This window comes from Rosa chinensis, chromosome 6, assembly GCF_002994745.2.
Source record: "Rosa chinensis cultivar Old Blush chromosome 6, RchiOBHm-V2, whole genome shotgun sequence".
Classification (NCBI taxonomy): domain Eukaryota; kingdom Viridiplantae; phylum Streptophyta; class Magnoliopsida; order Rosales; family Rosaceae; genus Rosa; species Rosa chinensis.
The window spans coordinates 53,765,842-53,776,793 of NC_037093.1; the positions used below are offsets into that span (position 1 = coordinate 53,765,842).

Genomic DNA, 10,952 nt, shown 5'->3' on the forward strand with positions numbered 1-10,952 from the left:
CCAAGATGAATGCAGTGAGAAATACTTGCAGAAGAATATTAGAGAGAGTTATGCAAAAACAGTTTGTGAGGACTAAGCAACACACTATGAAAACTTTTGATAAAAAACTCTCACTTTCACAATCAGTTTCAAAACCTTTTATAGAGGAGCAAGACTCCCCCTCAAAACAAAATCTCTTTTTCACCACAAAATAAGATAAATATGGAAAGGTTGAAAACTGAAATCAAATCTTCCTAACGATATGCAAACCCGATCTTTATCTGATATGCATTTTGAAAGCTTTTTAATGCAGATAAGTATATCAAATCAATTTACCCGACATGCATATCAATTTTAAATCATGTGAAATGATATGAAATGCATACCATCTTTAACTCAAGATCAGTGAGCATGATTCTCCTTGATTTCCTCGTGGTGACCCGATTCTGCAATCTTCTTCTATTTCCTTGAACCACCGGAAAAGCAGGAGAAATACTCTCCTAGTCCTTTGCAACCTCTAATCTCCTAGTGGCCTTGGGAAAGTATGTGTTGAATGGTAATAGCCTAATATGCTTACAATCTCCCCCTTTGGGCATTCCCATTCAACATATAACTTTTTCATCATTTATCCTGCAGATTAATCTTCACAGATAGATACTAAACACGAACACTTTCAACAAATGTACCTAGAAGTTTCACTTGGAGTAAAGGAATCAGTTTCCATCCTTTTCCACATCCAAGTAAAAATAAAACCAAAATAACGACGACCAAAATAAGCATCCACAGCATTTTGTGCTTATGCACTTACACACCAAAATAAAATTTTCCAAAGAAAAATAAAATGCAAAATAAAAGAAATAAAATAAAATAAAAAGTTCCTACACTTGTCCCCCTTGAATGGGAAGGCTCTTCACTTTTCCTCCTTTAGCTTGGTGATCCGGTCATAAGTCTCCTCTGCGAGCCAGTCATCGCTGTTGTCACTGTCAAACTGGGCAGCCACCTCATGAGCAGCCATGGTAGAGGGGCCAGGATCACCACCGGCAGGGGCTCTGGGTGCTGGAGACGTCAGGCGTGTCACAGCCTACCGTCGAGGAAACCCAGGAGGATGGCTTTGCATGTTCTAGACCTCTATAGCGAGGTTATTCAGGGCAGTGTGGCAACGGATCAGCGAGAAGTTCATGTCAACAATATAGTCGATCATGCAGGTGACCCTCCAATTAGTCACCATGATGCCATCGCGAAGATGAGATCGCATGTCATTGATGGACGCTGCAATGCTCTCCAGAGTGACCGCAGGCAGAGAAGCGTGAGGAGGTGGAGTGATGGAGGATTCGCCGGCATGCAGCCGAGGAGACCAACGAGGAAGAAGAGGAGGGCTCCGACTGCGTTCACGAGAGGGACGAGGGTCCCTTGGATGAGTAATACCGGCATGAACAGTGGCCTGGCAATCTTCTTCTTCAAGAGAGAGAGGAGATTGGCGTTGGCTGCCACCAATGCGGATATTGAGCTTTGTGTGAACCATGTTGAGAAGAAGAAGCGGTTTGAAGCCTGCACACTTAGACAAACCCTAGTGAAATCCTAGAGAGACAAGATAGATTTTATATAGCGCACTGGTAGGGTAGGAGAGATTTAAGGGACATGCCGGTTCAACAAAGCTTCTCCAAGAAGGCGAGAATTTATGAGAAGTAAAAAATCCAAGAATCATGCATGTAAATAGAACACTCCCCCTAAATGCATGCTTAATCAGTAAGGAAATTAGATGTTCACAAGTGTCAAACAAGGAAAGAATAGAGAAGCCAGGATATGTAGTTTTATCGCACAATATATTTTGTATCATAGCCTGTAGACACCTAATATTTTATCACAACCTCGAATAAGAAAATATAGCAAAGTTGAAGCACATAGGGAACACATCAAGTAGTGGAAGGAACATATCTCAGAGAATCAACCATGATGTATTCTATTAACAAAGAGAAGTGATACTCAAGGGTAGACCTTAATCTGTAAACCTGTGTCAAATGTGAGCATAACCTGTAGATGGAGCTTAAAAACATGTTTAGCGAAAGAGAGAAGAGGTGAAGCAAGGGATCTGAAGACTTGTACTTTGCTTAGGAGGTCTTGTAAGAGAAGTAGGAAACATTGTTCCTACAGTGCTAGTGTAACTCAACCATAAATTTTTTATTTTGTCACATGTAAAAGCAAGAACTCATGTAACGAGACACCTTTCAGTAACTCCCAGACCAGAAGATCTTAGGGTACTAAACATAACAAGGATGCTCGATGAAGAGGGTCTCGAGTTGCTGCTTGTATTTTCACCATTTGAGTTCAGAGGTCACCTAACCATCTCGTTTCTTACAAACCCTGGAAAGTTCACCACAACCAGGACCTGATTACTTTGAGAGGAGGTAAACAATTATCCATTCTCTTTTCTTAAAAATCCTAGAAAGTTCACCACGACTAGGACCTGATTACTTTGAGAAGATGGACATGAAAAATTTGAGCATTGGAGTCAGATCACCTGCTTCACCTATAAACTCTTAACAGGAAACATGTAACATGCCACCATGTACAGTTATATGTGATAGTGCAAAGAAAGTTTAACTAATTAAGATGCTAAGCTAAAGTACACAATCAATGTCCAGAATTAGGCATGGCAAAAAGAGATATAAGACTGAAAATATATTCAATCCCCTAATGACAGTGGACAAGCTACACTAAGTTCACAATCTTCTCACGAAAGGTTGGACAGATATTAGGATGCCTCAATACTTTGAACATATCCCAAGTGCATTCCTCAATAACTTAAACCTAGCAGTGTTAAGTACCTTTGTGAATAGGTCAGCAAGTTGACTGTCCGTGGGGACAAAACTCAACTCAAGAATTTTTTGTTCAACCAAATCTCTAATGAAGTGATATCTGAGATCAATGTGCTTAGTTCTAGAGTGTTGAATAGGATTCTTGGTGATATCTATGGTGCTGGTGTTATCACAAAAAATGGACAACTTACCTTGAGAAATGCCATAGTCCATAAGCATTTGCTTCATCCATAGCATCTGTGTACAACAACTACCGGCTGCCACATACTCAGCCTCAGCTGTAGAGAGAGAGATGCAATTCTGCTTTTTGCTGTGTCATGCGACCAAGTTGTTCCCAACAAAGAAACAGCCACCTAATGTGCTTTTGCGGTCCTTGAGATTGCTTCCCCAGTCAACGTTTGAGTAACCAGCAATTTCCACATTCGTATCAAAGGTATAGAATATTCCACAAGAAACAATACCTGAGATATAACGTAGAATTCTTTTAACAGCTTCCAGATGGGATTCCTTTAGATTTGCTTGAAATCGTGCACAAACCCTAACACTATAAGAGATATCTGGTCGACTAGCAGTAAGATACAACAAACTGCCAATCATGCTCCTATAGATGGTCAGATCAACAGACTTGCCATCCTTGTCTTCACTGAGCTTGGTAGTGGTGCTCATGGGATTGTATACCACCTTTTTGGACTCAAAACCAAATTTCTTGGTCAAATTTTCAGCATATATATTTGGTTTGAGAGAGAAACAAACCTGTGTTAAGCTCCTTTACTTGTAATCCAAGGAAAAATGTTAGCTCACCACACATACTCATTTCAAATTCACTTTCTATGACTGATTGAAATTCTTTAACAAGATGCTTAGATGTAGAACCAAAAATAATGTCATCAACATACACTTGTGCAATGATAATGTTAGTTTTTGCTTGCTTTACAAATAAGGTCTTATCAACTGAACCCCTAGAATATCCTTTTATCACGAGATATTTAGAAAACCTTTCATACCAGGCACGAGAAGCCTGTTTCAGCCCATATAGAGCTTGCTTGAGTCTATATACATGATCCAAGTGATGTGGATCTTTAAAACCCTGAGGTTGTTCTACATATACTTCCTCCTGTAAGATTCCATTGAGAAATGCCGTTTTGACATCCATTTGGAACAGCTTGAACCTGAGATGACAAGCCACAGACAACAGTAATCTCACATACTCTAATCGTGCAACAGGAGAAAAAGTTTCATCAAAGTCAAGACCCTCGACCTGTGAGTAACCCTGAGCCACTAGCCTAGCTTTATTTCTAACCACATTCCCTTTTTCATCACTTTTATTTATGAAAATCCATTTGGTTCCTATGATATTGCAATTACTAGGTCGAGGTACCAAGTACCACACATCATTTCTAGTAAATTGATTCAGGTTTTCCTGCATAACACTAATCCAGTGATCATCCAATAAGGCTTCCTTAACATTTTTTGGTTCAACTAAGGACATGAAACCAAAATGGGATATGATATTCATGCTTAGTAGATTTTCAGTGATAAAACACAGTAGTGCATTTCCTTGCCGTACCTTATCCTAACTTACTTGTGCTGCAGCTTGCCTTCGTGTTGTCAGTCCATCTGATACATTGCCAATGATGTCCTGACTAGAATGATCATTTTGAACCTGCTTGAAGCCTCTTCTCATGGTGGGTGCTGGTTCAAAAATGTTATCTGTTATCTCCTCTTCATCAGCTTGGACTTCTTTGCTTGATGTTGGTGTAACTGAGGTGGATGATGTATATGAAAATGATTCTTCCTGTTTCATACATTCATCATCAATAGAGACATTAATGGATTCTATAACAACTCGAGTTCTTTTGTTATAGACTCTATAAGCCCTACTGTTCATAGAATACCCTAGGAATACACCATCATCACTTCTAGCATCAAACTTACCAAGATGCTCTCTATCTCGTAGGATGTAGCAGGGACTTCCAAAGACATGAAAGTGCCCTACATTGGACTTCTTACCTTTCCACATCTCATAAGCTGTTTGATGTGTACCTGGTCTTAAGAATACTCTATTGATTGTATAACATGCAGTACTTATAGCCTCAGCCCAAAAGTGTGTACTTAAATCTGCAGCATGTAGCATAACTGGAGCCATGTCCAGCAGTACCCTATTTTTCCTTTCTACAATGCCATTTTGCTGAGGAGTGATTGGAGGTGTGAACTCATGAGACACACCAAGCTCATGAAAATAGTTAGCAAAGGCAACATTTTTAAATTATGTACCATTATCTGACCTTACTCTAACTATGCTAGTATTGAATGACTTCTTTTCAATTAACAATTTTTGACTCAGGTTCTTAAATGACTCAAATGTTTCAGTTTTGTCTTTTAAGAAATTGACCCACGTGTATCTTGAGAAATCATCCACAACCACTAGCATATAGCTCTTACCTTCAATACTTTCAGAGTGAGCTGGTCCCATCAGATCCTTGTCTAACAGTTCCAATATCTTTGAGGTTGTTGCTAAGTTCACCATCTTGTGAGGTGCCTTGGTTTGCTTTCCAATTTCACAGTCACCACATATCTTGTCGGTTTTGCCATTTAGATTGGGTAGACCTCTAACACATTGCTTGGAAGATAACTTCAACAATTCCTGATAGTTCACATGTCCCATCCTTCTGTGCCAAAGCTCAAAGGTCTCCTCTGTGGATCTCATAGACATATAGGACTGCAAGCTGAAAGATTCATTAGCTCGAATATGATAGCAGTTATCAAAAGATCTCTTACCTCCCATGATACCTTTTCCTTTCTGATTTAGCACCAAACATCTTTGTTTGTTAAACCACACATCTTCATAGTCATCAGCCAAATGGCTGACACTGATTAGATTAGCAGTTAAGCCTTCAACATATAGCACATTTTTGAGATTAGGTATACCTGGAGTGTTAAATGTGCCCCGAGCTAGAATACTTTCTTTTCGCCCATCTCCAAATGTGACTGAACCAGTTGTGTTTCATCCTCAAAAGAGGCAAACCGGGCTTTGTCTCTAGTCATGTGTCTTGAACAACCATTATCAACATACCAAAAATCTCGTCGCTTGTCTGCTAGGGCAGTAAGCTCTACCAAACACGTGGCCTCAATAGGAAGAATTCCATAAATGGTCACTCAACTATGACTCATTCGACACTTTGGTCACTAAAGTTTCAAATATATCACCTTGGTCACTAAACTATTACATTGTCAATCACTTAAGTCACCCAAAGAGTATTTTTTATAATTTTTTTAATGAAAAAAAATTAACAAAGTGACTTAAGTGATTGAAAATTTAATAGTTGAGTGACCAAAGTGATATATATTTGAAACTTCAAGGACCAAAGTGTCGAATGAGTCATAGTTGAGTGACCATTTGTGAAATTTTTCTGCCTCAATATGAGTAGTTTGTTGGGTTGTACTTGCACGAGTCAAAAGACATGTAGCATCAGTTTCGTTGGCATGAGCTAGAAGACACTTACTTTCATTTCTCTTGGTCCAAACAGTTTTTTCTCTTCCAGTTTGGAAGCTTTTCTTAGAGAACATTTCAGCTAGTTTATTAATGAGTTCCTTCTATTCTCTAAGTTCACACTGTAAAGATTCAACAGTACATTTTTCTTGAGAGACCTGTGAATTTAACAGTCTTTCATTACACCTAGGTCTGATATGTCCTATCTTACTACAGTGATGACATGTAGGAATAAAAGTTCTAGAATTTGTGTACCTGTTTTGACTAGAGGAAGTCTCTTGGTCAACTTTTACCTGATAATTATGTGTTGGCTGACCTTCCTTTATGTTCTTCAGTATTGTGACATGATCATCAATGGAGGCTTCCTTCTTCTCTACAAGTGGTCTTGAGGCTCTTACAAACTTAGTACTTTTGGATTCTCTCCAGTGTATCCTAACCCACAAGTGTCATAAGGAGCTTTTCTTGAACCAAGCAATTTAGACATAGCACCAGAGCTGACCTCAAACTTGGTGAATTTTTCTTGAGTTGATTTTAACTCATCTTGCAAAGACTCATTTTTAGCCAACAAATCCAAGTTTAAGACCTGTTGTCCCCTAACATCCAGTTCCAACATTTTGATCTTGTTGAGATACTCAGTCTTTTCAGCCTTCCAAGTTGAAGAATCCTGGTCACCTTGCAAGTCTGTCAACTCATTCACAATCTTGCTTCTTTCTTGTTCTCACACGGACTGTGAAGTTTCTAACATGTGCTCCACCTTTTCTTTTTCAGTCCTCAGAAATTCAAGTTCCTTCTCCAAACTCAAGTTTCTAAGTAATGTGGCCTTCGAAGCCTTGTAGAGTTGTTTGCAGCAGATATTTGTTTCATCATCATAAAAAGCCTCATCACTATCAAAATCTGGTAGAAGTGATGATACAAAAGCCACATTTTCCACTTCTTGAGACTCATCACTGCTCCATGTTGTGAGAAGAGATTTGTTATTGCTGTTTCCATGCTTCCTATTGCCGCAATCAGTAGAGATATGACTGTAGCCACCACATTCATAGCACTTAGTTTTCCTTGAATGAGTTCCCTTGAAGCTTCCTTTCACACTCTTACCATTGTAGTCACTACTGCTACTACTGCCGCTATAAGACTTTTTCCTAGGGGCATTAGGACTCCTAGAAGAGTTCTTGCTTTTGAGAAATCTTTTAAATTCCTTTGTCAATAGAGCAAGATCTAGTGTCTCTTCTTCCTCTTCTACTCCTTTCACCGCCTTGAAAGCTACACCCTTATTTTTCTTCTCAGGTTTGAACCTCATCTCATAGGTTTTAAGATTCCCGATAAGCTCATCAAGAGGATATACATAGATGTCAAATGAATCCTCAATACTGGTAACGTTGGAATGAAATTATTTAGGCAATGCCCTCAGTATTTTCTTGACAAGTTTGTCATCTTCAAATGGTGTTCCCAAGCTACGACACTGACCAGCAATTTTCAGAATTCTACCATGAAAATCATCTACTGTCTCATCATCCTCCATAGCCATAGTTTCAAACTCATAGATCAAACTCTGTAGTTTTTGAGCCCGTACCTTTTTATTGTCTTCATAGGTTGTCTAAAGTAGATCCCAAGCCTGCTTAGCAGTATCACAGTGACTGATCCTCAGCTTTTCTCGTTCAGATAGAGCTGTGAATATGCTATTCTTTGCCTTGAAATCCGCTTGAAGATCACGTACCTCTTCATCTGTCCAATCATTCCTTGGTTTTGGAATGCTTATGGAAGATCCTTCACTTTTGCTAGAAACCACCGATGTCTTCCAGCCGTTTTCAACAATGTTCCATACATGCTCGTCTTGTGCAAAGAGGTAAGATTTCATGTAAATCTTCCCTTGCGTGTACTTTTCATAGCCCCCATCAAACCATGGAGGGCTGTTGACAAATCCTCCTGCAGCCCTATCGCGCGAGTGTTCCATTTTCCCTGGGATCACTAGAAAGTTCTAGAACCTTCTCTGATGTCAAATGAAAATACCAGATAGACCAATATATTGCAAAATGATAGAACATATATACAAGAGGATAGTTTACTCAAAGAGAACACAACAATTGCTAACGCAGTGTAAACCTCATCACTGAGGAAACTTCACTGCTTGTAACGTAGCCAACACGAGAAACAAATTCACTATGAAACAAATGTTTACAAAATACAAGTAGTGATGTTATTTCACAATCACATTTACTAGCAACACAGCTAACTTGATTTACAACTTATATAGTTTCTAACACAAATGGCTTAAAACCTTACAACCTCAATCTTCCACTTTATTCCAACATCATCGTCTCACTGATCTCAAGAACAATTGCCAAGATGAATGCAGTGGGAAATACTTGCAGAAGAATATTAGAGAGAGTTATTCAAAAACAATTTGTGAGGACTAAGCAACACACTATGAAAAACTTTTGATAAAAAACTCTCACCTTCACAATCAGTTTCAAAACCTTTTATAGAGGAGCAAGACTCCTCCTCAAAACAAAATCTCTTTTTCACCACAGAATAAGATAAACATGGAAAGGTTGAAAACTGAAATCAAATCTTCCTAACTGTATGCAAACCCGATCTTTATCTGATATGCATTTTGAAAGCCTTTTAATGCAGATAAATATATCAAATCAATTTACCCGATATGCATATCAATTTTAAATCATGTGAAATGATATGAAATGCATATCATCTTTAACTCAAGATCAGTGAGCATGATTCTCCTTGATTTCCTCGTGGTGACCCGATTCTACAATCTTCTTCTATTTCCTTGAACCACCGGAAAAGCAGGAGAAATACTCTCCTAGTCCTTTGCAACCTCTGATCTCCTAGTGGCCTTGGGAAAGTATGTGTTGAATGGTAATAACCCAATATACTTACAAAGATTGAACCTTTGAAAACTGATGTTAGATTTTGAAGAGTCTCGCACCCTCTTTAAAATTGTTGTGCCTAGTAACTTCCAATTTGGTTACTATGCATCCCAGATTAATGTGTTGTTCTCTAGACAAGCTTTTGCATTGTGTTTATGGCAGAATGAACTGAGTTGCTTAATTGTGCAGTTTGAGTCACATGGTGATGTTTTTCCAGAAAAGATTAGAGAAAGCAAATGCATCATAGTAGACTTCCTGTAATGGAGATAAAGAAAGCTTATGATATCGAACATATGCGCTCGACGCATGGTATTCAGCATGAGTTGTGGCCTCTTGATGACGTTGATGCAAAGAAGGCAAAGTTTCCCTGTTGTTTAGTTTGGACTCCTCTTCCTGTCGTCTCTTGGTTGGCACCTTCCATTGGACATGTTGGCATTTGCAGGGAGGATGGAGTTAGATTTTGCAGGCTCCAATTTTGTGAATGTTGATGATTTTGCATTTGGTGCTGTTGCTAGATATCTTCAACTTGATAGAAAACAGGTATTGTTTGATATGCCACTTCTTTTCAAATATGAATGAACAATCAATTGAATATGGAGGAAAATCATGCATTTGTTTTAGAACATATGTGCTTCTTGTTGTGGAAGAGAAATTAGGGTTTGACTTGCTAACCAATTGGTTCTTTTTGTGTATATTGCTGAAAACAGTGTTGTTTTACCCCAAATCTGGGTGGCCACACTTGCAAGCATGGCTACAAGCATGCAGAGTTTGGGACTGCAATCACCTGGGATGATGCCCTGCAATCGAGCACGCGCTACATTGAGCATAAAACCTACAACCTTTTCACTTGCAACAGCCACTCGTTCGTAGCAAACTTTCTGAATCGGATATGCTACGGTGGATCAATGCATTGGAACATGATAAATGTGGCGGCTTTAGTACTGCTCAAAGGGCATTGGGTTGATGCCATGTCTGTCTTGAAGTCATTCCTCCCTTTTCCTGGTGCTCTGTCTAGGTATTTACATGGTTGGGTGGCCATTCGTGGTGGCGCTTTTCTCCTTCTCCTCTCCTCTTGCTGTGGTTTGTACTTGGCACTTATTGTTTTAAGACTGTTAAGAGTGCTAGTTCTTCCTTCTTCTTTTTTTTTAATTTTTTTTTAAGGGACAATTTTTGAACAGTTTAAATAGATATGATGTCTATAGTTCCTGCTGCAATGTTGGATTCATTCAACTCAAAACAAATGTATATAGCGAATGAATTAGACGTTGAATTTGGACCGTTTCTAGTTATGATTATGAACTTCAGAATGTAAGACTTGATGTGGACTTATCAATATTCATTAGGAACTATACCTTACAGAATAAGCAAATAGACATTCCTAGTATTCATTGGTTCCATGATTGTTGCCTATTGATATCAGTACTGATTAAAGGTTACTTTGCTAATGAAGTATACCTATTTGCATATGGAACAGGAAAAGGTTGGCCTAGATGTAATAGGATTAGGAAACCTTTATGGGAGGCACCTAATCCTTAAAGCCTATATATGGACCTTGATCCCTGCTCTAGCAATTACACAAGCATTCAAGTTCTCTGCCCCATTACTGAGATTGCATTCATCAGATTGTTCAGAGGAGAAGATCAAACATGTCCTATCCAGGTTTGTATTCTTAATTCAATATACTGCATATGTGAGTGTGTTCTTATAGTTGAGTACAATGTATATTTATGACTATCTGTTTTACATCTTACAATTGGTATCAGAGCCATTGTGCTCAATTAA

At 38.7% G+C, this 10,952-nt stretch overlaps 1 pseudogene; it reads left to right on the forward strand.

Annotated features, from left to right (window-relative positions):
• Nucleotides 1–9,186: 9,186 nt before the first annotated feature.
• Nucleotides 9,187–10,952, forward strand: LOC121050038 (annotated as a pseudogene).